Below are 12,379 nucleotides of genomic sequence, written 5' to 3'. Positions count from 1 at the left end.
CCCTTGCCACAACATTCATCTACGTGTCACTCTTGTGGCCATCTCATTTTACCATGTACAAGAAAGCAGAGTTTCAAGAATGAAAGACAAGCTTTATTCCCATTTCAAATTCAAATTTTAGTGTAAAAAGTGAGCACTACTATAGGGAGGTCACTTATATGATGAAAATGTATCTCTCTTTCTCTCTATCATCATTGTTTGAAAATAGAACACCCCATCGTTATATGTACTAGTCGAGTGACCCTTGCTCCACACGTCTCCAACCTCCAAATTCAAATTCTACCCCAACCTCCTAGATCCTCTTCCCAAACCTCCAAATTCATGCCACGTGGTCGCTTTGTGAAACTCTTCCTTAAGATAATATATAGAGATAGAGATATGGAGAAGAGAAGGTGCATCCATTTGAGTGAACACACTTCACCACACATTTTCATCGATGGAAAAAAATGTAAAAGCAATAACCATTTCTATTTTTTTTAAAAAAATTAACCAAAAATTATCCACACACGCATACACATACACACGTGTGCCCATACACATAGACACACATATGTACACACACTCGCATGTGTAAGCACATACTTGCAAGCACTCATGCACAATCACATACACATACACACATAGACACACGCAAGCATACATGCACATAGTCGTATACAAGTTTGCGTATGCACATTCACACACACAACTACACATGTACACAGTCACATCCTAGCATATAGTCTCCATCTTAGTAGTTTTAGATCGGCCATCGAAGCTCCCTTCATAGAAGCATAAAGGTGTCACATGCACACATAAGTGTTTATGCATGCGTACGCATGTACACATGTACACACACATGCACGTACATACACACGTGGATCCACACACAAGCATATAGATGCACACCCACACTCTTTTGTGCACACGCACACAAAAATATACATGTGCATACACATCTGTGCGCATGCACACACACGCACGCGCGCGATAACACACAATCACTTGCATGTGTACACAAAGTTGACACACACAGTCACACATACATAGTCGACACACACAGTCTGAGCATGAAGGTGGCATGAGCTACCTTTGTTAAGGCTTTACTACTTGATGGTACACTCACGTAGACACATGCACACACACTATCTAAGCATGAAGGTAGCATGATCCGCCTTCGTTAAGGCTTTACTACTTGATGGTGCACTCACGTAGACACGTGCACACACACTAGTGACACATAAAGGCACACACACTTGCACGCATGTGCACACTCACAAATTTGGCATGCACACAGTTGACACACATACACATGTCCACATGTGTGTACACACATACACACACACACACACACACACACACACATGTACACTGATTGAGCATAAGGGTCTATACCTGTAGTTGCGTGTGAGAGAAAGAGTGTGTGTGTGAGAGCAAGTGCATACGTGGTGTGTGTGTGTGTGTGTGTGTGTGTGTGTGTGTGTGTGTGTGAGAGAGAGAGAGAGAGAGAGAGAGAGAGAGAGAGAGAGAGACAGACATACAGACAAAGAGAGAGAGATGTGTGAACCCACACACACGTGTGTGTGTGTGTGTGTGTGTGTGTTTGAGAGAGAGAGAGAGAGAGAGGTGTGAACCTACACACATGAAAAGAGAGAGAGAGAGAGAGAGAGAGAGAGAGAGAGATGTGTGAACCCACACACATGTACACATACATATTTACAGTAGTATTCATCCCAACAAAACATATGCACATCTCACACTATGAGTGGATTCACACATATAGTCACTTGTATTCGAATATAAGCTCACAAGTTGGTACATAGGGCAATTGAAATATTGTTTCAAGGTGATTGCCAAGCTTTGTTTCTACATGCGGGTTCATAACCTGCATACTCTCTCCTGCCACATGCTCTATCTTCTAAAGGTGGCACTCCCGTTTCAGCAGCAATGCGAGAAACTAATCCCATATCTACTAACGTGGCAGGTCTGAGAGCTCCTCTCTAGCCACGTGCCACATGGTAGCAGTGTAATACCAAGAGGACAATGTGCAGGCCGAGCAGTGGCATGGATCAAGTACTAGTAATGTTCTAATTAGTTTTGGGCATCAATGTTGAACTCTCTCTTAAGATTATCATGTTGACGGAGGTTTTTGCAAAGCTTGTTTGTGTACGTTTTTGTTATGGTTTGCTCTTTTTGGCTAATGAGTATGGTAGATATAAAGAGAGATGTCATACCAGTTATGGTTTATTAGTGGGGATGAAGTGATTGAGTGTAACATATCTAAAGTAGAGGAGGTACTGGTATTATTTTTCTTTTGTAATTCAATGGTAGCTCAATTGCATTTTGCCTCGTTTTGTTGTATATTTTCCATGTTTGTGTCATCTGCATGTTTTCAACTACCATATTAGTCAGTAATGGAAGTCTCTTTCTTAAAGGCTAAATACAACAAACATTTCTTTCTATAAAAGTTATCTAGATCAATTACCTTATTTAATCCAACAAACACGGGATTTTAGGTTTTTTTTGGCATGTGTTTGATTTTTTAGTATACTCATATGTAAACTCGTAAATGTGACAAGTATTGAGGCCCTCAAAAAAGATATCTATTGAGTTAACATCTAGTTTTTATAGTTCAAACTTATGCTTAGGTAGCATTGTTTTTTGTTCAATTGGATTGGTGTTTATCACAAACTTATGCTTCGGTAGCATTGTTCTTTGTTCAATTGGATTCGTGTTTATCACAAATACAAAATTCCTTGATGTGCTTTGTCAATCACAATGATAGTGCTACAAACTATGAACTCAATTGTTGTGTGTTGAATATGCATTTCCCATTTTTTGTTCAATTGGGTTGGTATTTATAAATAGTAAATTCCTTGATGCTCTCAACCCATGCTCATCCAATACCATCATGAATGAGCGCTATCTAAATAGGGAATCCCAAAAAATTATAGATACACTCACAGTTTTCAAGCGTCATTTCTCCCCCCTAAATACATCCAACAACCCCTGTGGAATGAGTGTGTCATGGAGGTGGGTATGGTCCCAAGTGTAGAAGGCCAATTGAAGTGGATATAACAAGCTCTCCATGATTATATATAGCCCATATAAAGCTCTCAACCCATGCTCATTTAAAGAAGGGGAAATTGCACTCAATAATACATGGAGTACCACATGCTTACACTCTTGAGGGAGTACCACTACAGAAGCTTACAACAAAAAGATTATTAATGTTTGATTAGTAAAAGTGATTAGTTACATAATTAAGCTCATAGTTGTCTTATATACTAGAGCTCCATTTCACACTTCATTATTAATGTCCATCCTTGTGGCCTTGGCCCTTAGCCCTATGTCCACACCAATTATTCATGTCCCATGGCCTTTGGCCCATACATCCTAAACTTATATGCTTATTAACATGGATGTTGATTCCACCATGTTATAAATCATCCCTACCTATAAGCTTTCATCCTCAAAACCATAGAAATAACTTTCACACGTCATATGAGTGAGGTTATCTCCATAGAGCAAACACCTCCATATGGTCGTAAACACCTCCAGATGGTTGTAAAACACCTCCATATGAGTGAGGTTATCTCCATAGAGCAAACACCTCTATATGGCTATGAACTACATGTAATGCTCTCAAAACATCCCAAACAAGCTCTCCATGATAGTATGTATGTAGCCCATATGAAGCTCTCAACCCATGCTACCATCATGAAAAGGGTTGTCCAAATAGGGAATCCCAAAAAAATCCAACAAGTATACTCTCTATTTTCAAGTATCATTGCTCCCCCCAAATGCATCCAACAGCCCTTGATATCCCTCAAACATTGAGGCAAGTGGCAATGAAGATCCTTCATTGGGTAATCCACGCCATTTGACAATGTATTCCACCCAGTGTTCGGCTACGAAGTAAGTACCCTTTCTCTTATACCCAATATTTTCTTGGGAAATATTCAATCAATCCCTCCTCATTCATTGGAGGAAGCTTATCATAAAATTGCACTATGGGCCCAAGGTAAGCCTTTAAGTGAGATACATGTAATGCATCATGAATATTAGTGGTGGTTGATGTCGAAACAGTGAATCCAAAAAATTTCTAGCAAGTATACTCTCTATTTTCAAGTATCATTGTTCCCCCCAAATGCATCCCAACGACCATTGATATCCCTCCAACATTGAGGCAAGTTTCCATGAAGCTTCTACATTGGGTAATCCATGTCATTTAATAAGGTATTCCACCATTGTTCGGCTACAAAGTACCCTTTCTCTCATACCTACTATTTTCTCAGGAAATATTATCCTCATTCATTGGAGGAAACTTATCATGAACTTGCACTTAAGGCCCACTATAAGCCTTTAAGTGAGACACATGGAATACATCATGAATATTAGTGGTGGTTGATGGCAGCAAGAATTGATATATTACTACCCCCACTTTCCTCAAAACCTTGTATGGACCATAGTAGTAATGAGCTAATTTGGTGCTAGTGTTCCCTTTGAGAGACCCATATCTTGACTTGGGAATCCTTAAAAATACCCAATCTCATTCTTAAAACTCTAAATGTCTCTTATGGGAATCGATGTAATGCTTCATTCTCACTTGAGCTTGTTTCATGTTTTCCTTGCATTGTTGGAGAGAGCATGCATTCTCTCCACTTCCTCTTTCGCATTGTTGGAGAAGAGCATGCATTCTCTCCACTCCCTCTTTTGCATTGTTGGATAAAAGCATGTGTTCTCTCCACTTTCTCTTTTGCATTGTTGAAGAAAAGCATGTGTTCTCTCCACTTCCTCTTTTGCATTTAGATTCACTTCTTCTTGCTTGATAACCATCGTAAGTGCATTCACCTTCAATGCCTCAAAAGGTGACACACCAATACTCTCATGATGAGTAGTATTGTAGGCGTGAACTCACCTAAATCTAACCATTCATTCGACACATTTTGAGGGTCATGGCAATAGTGTCTCAACTAATTTTCCATCCACTTATTCACCCTCTCCGTTTGATCATCAGCCTTGATATGGTAAAGCGATGCTTGGTGTGAACTTGGTTCCCATAATCTCAAAGAAAGTTCTCCAAAATGAACTCATAAAATCAACATCCTTGTTGCTCACAAATTTTTGTGGTACACCATGCAACTTGAATATATGATCCACAAATTTCCTTGTAACCATAGATGTCGTATACTTGACCTTTATAGGGATGAAATGTGCCACCTTTGTCAACCTATCCATAATTACATATAAGCTATTCCCAAACTTTCTTTGTGTATGGAAGAACCCTAATGAAATCCATAGAAATATGAGTCTACTTCCCCTCAAGAATAAGAAAAGGTTGAAGTAACCCATTGGTGGGCTTATGTGTTGGGCCTTTATTAAGTTGACAAGGCATACATCTTGTGACAAAAGCATGTATGTCCTTCCACATCCCTTTCCAATAGAAGATTTTTCTTATCTTGTCAAAGGCCTTGAATATTCCCAAGTGCCCTGCCATTGGTGAAGAATGCATTTATTCCAGTATTTGCTTGTAGTTTAATGTAGGCGCACAAGGTAGAGTTTATCTTTATAGTAAATGAGACCATTTTGTAGCATGGAATGAGGCAACTCTTTATGAGAAACATGCTATAATTTATGCACGATTTGTGACACCTCCTCATCCAAGAGATATTCCTCTTAAATGTTCATGACCCAATCTTTGTGTACATTTTGGAAATAGTTGTGAGAAAATGTCCACATTCTTGATAGAGCATCACCCACCACATTATATTATCCTTGCCCTTTGTGTAGGTGATCTCAAAATCATAATTTCGCAAGGTTTCCAACCACCTTCTTTACTTAGAAGATAGATTCGGTTGGGAGAGGAAATACTTCAACACACGATGATCACTTCTCACATAAAAATGACTACCATAAATGTAATGATGCCACTTCTTACTGGCATGCAAAATAGTCATCATCTCTTGATCATACACATGCATACGCATCTCCTTTTCATCCAATTTGTGGTTCTCATAGGTAATAACCCCATGGTCTTGATATAAAACTGCCCCAATTTCCCTTCCACAAGCATCAGTCCTCACACAATAATAAAAGGCTTATGAAATCAAGACACGTCAACATAGGGGTTGAAGTGAGCATCCTCTTGATCTCCTTATTATTTACTATGTCATCCCAACAGAAGGCTTCTTTCTTGAGGTTATTGGTAAGAGGGCTACAATTTTTGCATGTCTCTCATTAAACCTCCTATAGAATGATGATACTCCTAAGAAACCTCTCAATTGGGTCACATTGGTGGGTATATGCCACTTGTTTACACTTTCCACATTTTTGGGGTCTGCTTTAATTCCCTCTTTACTCACAATGTGCCCAAGATACTCCACTTCATGAGCCATCATAGTACACGTGCTTTCCTTTCCAACTTATAAAAGGAAGGGTTGAAGCACCTTACTTGGAATGTCATGGGTGCATTTTGTAAGATGCCAAAGGGCCTAACCATGAAATGGAAGAGCCCCCTTTTCATTCTAAAAGCTATGTCTTGATGAATTCATCACCTACCTTCATTTAGATTTGGTGATACACACTCTTCAAGTCAATCTTGGAGAAGTATTGGGCATCATGAAGCTCATCTAAAAGATCATCAATTCAATGTATTCAAAACCTATTCTTCATGGTAATCTTGTTGTGATCATGTTAATCTTTGCACATCCAGAATGAACCATCCTTCTTCTTCACTAGTTATACACATGAAGCAAAAGGAGATTGGCTAGGTTCAATCCACCCCATGTCTAAGAGTTCCTTAAATTATCTTGCCACTTCCTCCTCCTCCACCCTTGAGAGTTTATAAGGTGGCTTATTACCAGTTTAGCATTCGGTCAAGCACAATCTCATGATCCACATCTCTCTTTAGTGGTGGCCATGTCGTCATACATTTATTTCTTGTTCTCAACCTATCATCCTCTTTGCAAATTTGTAAAACAAATAGAACATGTGGCCACCTAGATTGAATGTGAAATAACATCACCCACCGTTGAAGGTGGTCACACCAAGGATGTCTAGATCAAATGGAAATCTGTAAGATGCGCCACCAAGATCTCTAGTATACCCAAAATTGAATGCCCCCAATAAGTTGTATCCACATCAATTCATAAACATCCATGAGCAAAAGAATGCCTCGTAATCCAAGTCAAAGCCTTAATAAAAAACTGACATATCATCATAAGTATGGTATGTCTCTATCAATGGTACCTCCGTAATCACTAGAGCTATGAAAATGCCTAAGTCAAAAGCAAAGCTCTCAAGATCCGTGTGATTCGTGTGTATAATCGTGCCACTCCTATGAGATCTCACCTTGATGAACTCATCGCTACCCTCATGCACTATGCCCGACTGCTTAAACACAAGAACTATATCCAAATGAATGTTGCCAGGTATGATATGAGAGCTAGGAGGTAGTGGTCAAAACCATAGATATGCCCACATCTGAAAGCCCTAGAGGAATATCCCCACACATTTAACATAATAACCTTAGGCCTATGCCCCTCATGGTATCAACTGTATGCTTATAGGTATCCCATTGGGTATCACTAATCACTACATCTCTTTAACACACATCAATACCACATGCATCATCATCATGTGCATATGTGTGGGTCCCACTGTCCCCTCTGCGCATCGGATTCCTGGATGGTAGCAGCGGAAGTAGTTTCCTCTTGCGTGGGGCAGGGTTTCCCACTCGGGGCCTCGCCCTCGAATGTCCGAGTACGAGACTAAGCTGGTAGTGGTCATTCCAAAAACCGAAACCGGGAAAATTTTCCATGCCCGAAAAACGGGGACGATTCCACCATTTTGAATTTCTTAACGAATTTTTCTAACGAGGTCAAGATACTGAACTAACCTTCATCTGATTAAACCAGATAGAAGGAAAACTATTACAGACTTATCTTGAAGGAATCAACGCTTTTTTTCCTAATTGAATCAGGCACAGCCGTTGATCTATTCATTTGAGAAGTCTTCATGTTACTATTTAACTATTCGAGTTCTAAGTGTATTCCTATTGATCAATTTCATTATTAAAACTCTACTGATTCCAGCCTATCCAGCCCATGGGTTAGCCACCGCCCCCAACCACTGGAATTGGTAGACCAGATAAGTACTCACCCATCCATAATTGAATGCCTTTCTTAACTTTTGCTTTAGAATACAGATACGCACACATTCCTCTTTAAACTTTAATTTATAAAACAATCCATTGACAAACAATTATTGGTTACAGATACGCACACACTCCTCTTTAAACTTTAATTTATAAAACAATCCATTGACAAACAATTATTGGTTACAGATGTCATAACTTAAAATTTCCATTCAATCCTTGTTTCTCACAAAACAGTATCACTCTGGACTCTCCGTTGAGACCAGCAGGTCAGCAACGAGATCCAGTAACAGATTACAATAATTTTCTTGTCATCATACATATATATATCTTCCACGACATATGCATGGGTGTCCTAAGCACCGCGAGCTCGTGCATCGCCTGGTAAGAACACTCCAAGATCCTCCTTAGGTGTCCTGGCACTTCACTTAGGAATCGCTTTGTTGGCTCTCGCCCATTGTAGCGGAAGCACACCATTTTACACCATACCCAAGCTGGTCAGACTTGGGCAGGTTTTTGCTGCGTGAGCCATCCTTTGAACACTCCCCCCGCCAGCTGTTGCAACCGAACTTCCCTTAGAAAAACACATATACCAAATGCTCCCTCCAGCATTCTAGCGTAAGACAGTCCTTTCAGAAAACAAGGTTTCTATGCAAGTTTTCAGTTTTGAATTTCTTTTGAATACAATGGGTATATCTTAAATCCATATCTCAATACTTCTAGATCGCAGGTTTAAAATTCCAACAGAATTCTCTGAATTCTGTAACCTTGATTTCAAATTCGGTAGGTGATTTGAGTGAATTTTTCTGAACTCGCATTGTCTTTTCTTGAAACTGACGAAGGAGTTATGTCTTGGTCATAGTCTGATTCAGGGTTTGAGTCTGGAAAGGTTCTCCCTGAACTATCTTTCTTGAAGGGTAATATTTCAATTACTACTTTACTGAATTTCATTCATTGAGTATTTTGCTTAACTGAATTCAAAACTAATCACGAATCCCTATGAGGAATAAATTATTCATTTATCTAAAATTCCGACTTCGATAGTTTTTCTAAATTTTCTCATTACCATCCTAGAGAATATGAAGCGGTAGAATTTTCCCTCACAGAATATTTACTTATTTATTTACCAATATTCATGGGATTTAAACATAGGATTAAAGAGAACTCTTATTTTGATATAAAAATTCTGTATGCATCTATTTATGCATAAAATCCAACTTCTATGGAAATAACACTTTTATATAAAAGAAAATCCTTTTATGCATAAAAATCCATTTTGATGAAAGTAACACTTTTATAATAAAAATACTTTTATGTATCATTATGCATAAAAATCAATAATGATGAAAGTAATACTTTTATAATAAAAAAAATTCTTTTATGCATCATTTTATGCATAAAAATCAATATTGATGAAAGTAACACTTTTATAATAAAAAATATTATTTTATGCATCTATTTATGCATGAAAATCTATTTTGATGAAAGTAACACTTTTATAATAAAAAATATTCTTTTATGCATCTATTTATGCATAAAAATCAATATTGATGAAAGTAACACTTTTATAATAAAAATATTCTTTTATGCATCTATTTATGCATAAAAATCCATTTTGATGAAAGTAACACTTCTGTAATTAAAAAAATAACCAATATGCATCTTTCTATGCATAGAATTTATATCTGAAAGAAATAATACTTTTATAATAAAAATGTTTCTACTATGCATTTTTCTATGCCTAGAATGAAAATAACACTTTTAGAATACACAAATGGTGGGGATTACTCTTTTTGAATGATAAAAGATAAAATTTATTTCACCAAATTTTAGAAAATTTTGCCATAACCTCCTTTGTATGGTTGACCATTTTTCAGTTTTTCCTATCTTAAAATTACTTAAAAATTATCCCCAAATGGTTTTAAGCACTCTAAACTAATCAAATTTCACTTTTAAAAAAAGAAACAATATGAAAAGTTTAATTCCAACTATTAGATCACTTAACTAGGATAAAGAAGGGCTGATTTTAAGAATGAGAGAGTGGGAAAAGCCTTTCCAACAAGGCATAGCATCGATTTATCATTTCAATAAAACAAAAATTAGAAAACCATTAAAAGAGTAAAGAAAAGTATAAGATTTCTAACTTACATGAATTCTGGGAGCTTTCCTTTGGCTTGATGGTTTGAGGGATCTACTCTTGTTTGCAACAAGAGTGGCCATCAAATCTTTAGAAGAGGGAAAGGTAAAAAACTAATGAATTATTAAGAAATTCACAGTTTTTGGCTCTTGGGAGGAGTAGAGTAACAGTGCATAAAACACTATTAAGCTTCAACAAAGGGGGAGGCTTCTATTTATAGAAAAAAGTGAGCTAACCAAGCAAACTGATTCTAGAATTTTCCAGATCAGTTTGGTCAATTTTTGACCATTTTTGGGTTAGTTTAGCTTACTTTTTGGAACTAGACTTGAATTAGGAGAGAGGAGAGATGAAATATCTCAATTTTTGGGAATTTAAATTTCCACCAGACATGTGAAATAGGTGCCTCCTTCATGCGGGGGAATCCCCACATCTGAGGTGTCAAAAATTCATTTTTTTAGTATTTCCTTTGGTCCTTCCTTAGTCCACTCTTCATCTTATGTGAGTATTTACTCATTTTTGGGAGATTTTTTTTATTTCTTCTATTTATCTCCTCTACACATTTGGATGAATCTGATTGGCCTCTCAAAACCTTAATTTAAAATTTTTAAAAAATCTGGACCCCTAGGATAATGCCTTTTGAACAGATTATAATTGATTTCTAATGCACCTTCTGAAAATCTTTCTGAACTTCTGTTTCGAGGGAATTTATTTTAATAAGAAGAGATATTTTTTCATCTAAAATCTGAATAATCTCTCTCTAGAATATTTTCTCTCTCGAGGCCAAAATAGGTAGAAACAAGATCTTTTATATTTTTGAAGAGAGATTTGATTACAGGGGAAGATACTGGACATCTTGAGAGGCTGGGGAGGAATCTTACATAATCTCCCACTTGAAAAACGCGAGATGTCCTCATCTCGCAAACTGGGGGTAATCCCGCAATAGTTCGGCTTCTTTCTCCCAGGTGGCATCTTCAAAAGGATAGAACTTCCATTTGACCAATAATTCTCTTAGAATTCTGTTCTTGAGAACCTTTTCTTGAACATCAAGGATTTTTTCAGGTTGGAGTTCCATCTGCCCTTGGGTAGTTGAAGAAGTTAAGATTTCATCAAGTACATGATTTGGGCTTGGTATATACTTTTTAAGAAGGCTGACATGAAATACATTATGTACTTTGAGATGAGGAGGCAGAAGAAGCTCGTAGGCTAAGTCACCTACTTTCCTTGTAATAAGATATGGTCCACAATATCTGGGGGATAACTTCTTGTACTTCCCAAGAGATAAAGAACTTCTTTTGGGGCGTACTCGAATGAAGAGCATATCTGCTTCTTCGAATTTTATGTCTGACCTCTTCTTATCTGCATACTGCTTCTGTCTATCTTGGTTGGGCAGCTTTTACATCTTTGCGAATTGACTGTATCTCCTGCTCCATGTCACCAAGCATCTGTTTGGACATCTCGACCCTAATCAATGTGTCGGACTAAGTTAATGGAGTTAAGCAATCTTATCCATACAAAGCTTTGAAAGGACTCATCCCAATACTTCTGTGATAAGAAGCATTGTAGGCGAACTCGACTAGGTGCAGATAGCTTAGCCACTTATTGGGTTCCCTGCCCCACAGCATGACCGAAGTATGTCTTCGACTACTTGGTTCACCCTTTCAGTTTGACCATCGGTCTCAGGGTGGTAAGCTGTGCTGAGATCCAAGAAAGTTTCTATTGCTTCAAAAAATGCAGTCCAGAATCTTGACGTGAATTTGGGATCTCGATCACTTACTATTCTTCTGGGTAGGCCATGCAATCTGAAGATTTCCTTGAGGAACACTCTGGCCACATCCACTGCAGTGTAGGTTTCTTTTAATTACTGGAATCAGATGGGCAACTTTGGTTAGTCTATCAACTACCACGAAGATGGAGTTGTAACCTGATTGCACTGAAGGTAATCCAGTAATAAAGTCCATACTGATGCATTCCCACTTCATCTGGGGGATGTCTAATGGATGTAACTTCCCAGGTATTTTCACCCTCTCGGCCTTGACTTTTTGACAGGTCAGACATTGACGTACATGATTAAGCACATCCTTTCTTAGACCAGGCCAAAAGAAGCT

The sequence above is a fragment of the Cibotium barometz genome, chromosome 63 (assembly GCF_041138505.1).
Source record: "Cibotium barometz isolate CiBa-2024 chromosome 63, ASM4113850v1, whole genome shotgun sequence".
NCBI lineage: Eukaryota > Viridiplantae > Streptophyta > Polypodiopsida > Cyatheales > Cibotiaceae > Cibotium > Cibotium barometz.
This window is presented reverse-complemented; position numbering follows the sequence as displayed.